This window comes from Sinocyclocheilus rhinocerous, unplaced genomic scaffold (assembly GCF_001515625.1).
Source record: "Sinocyclocheilus rhinocerous isolate Xijiao unplaced genomic scaffold, SAMN03320098_v1.1 scaffold29010, whole genome shotgun sequence".
In the NCBI taxonomy this organism is placed as follows: domain Eukaryota; kingdom Metazoa; phylum Chordata; class Actinopteri; order Cypriniformes; family Cyprinidae; genus Sinocyclocheilus; species Sinocyclocheilus rhinocerous.
In genome coordinates, this window is record NW_015656497.1 from 1 (window position 1) to 494 (window position 494).

Genomic DNA, 494 nt, shown 5'->3' on the forward strand with positions numbered 1-494 from the left:
GCATCAGCTCCTCTAGCCCTATCAGCGACTCATGTGCTTTTGAGCGTTCTTACTGACCGTGCAAGCCAGTGTCATCGACCTGCATTGGTGGTATAGTGGTGAGCATAGCTGCCTTCCAAGCAGTTGACCTGGGTTCGATTCCCGGCCAATGCATTTCCTTTGGTTTGGGCTGAATTGAAAGCAGAACTCCTTCTGTAACCTCTGGCTGCACCAAAACCTTTTGGATGTGTCGTTCGGTCGCAGAAAAACAATATCTCTCCCCGTCGGGGAATCGAACCCCGGTCTTCCGCGTGACAGGCGGAGATACTGTCCATTATACTAACAAGCAGTTGTGCATGTATGAGTTCGCCCCCAGCCAACGCCACTGCACCGACATCACTAAACAATGCATGGGTTTTTCTTACGCTGACCAAGCCGTCAGCTTTTTTACACCATAAAATACCGGATGAACCCATAATCAGCTGAGTTCGTTTAACTTTTGGAATGCTACACGT

At 49.4% G+C, this 494-nt stretch overlaps 2 non-coding genes across 2 annotated transcripts; one reads left to right on the forward strand and one right to left on the reverse strand.

Annotated features, from left to right (window-relative positions):
• The first annotated feature begins 81 nt into the window (after nt 1-81).
• trnag-ucc (transfer RNA glycine (anticodon UCC)) lies at nt 82-153 on the forward strand. Its single transcript has one exon. It is a non-coding gene; the product is annotated as a tRNA-Gly (tRNA).
• A 103-nt stretch (nt 154-256) lies between these two features.
• On the reverse strand, nt 257-328 carry trnad-guc (transfer RNA aspartic acid (anticodon GUC)). Its single transcript has one exon. It is a non-coding gene; the product is annotated as a tRNA-Asp (tRNA).
• Nucleotides 329-494: the final 166 nt, after the last annotated feature.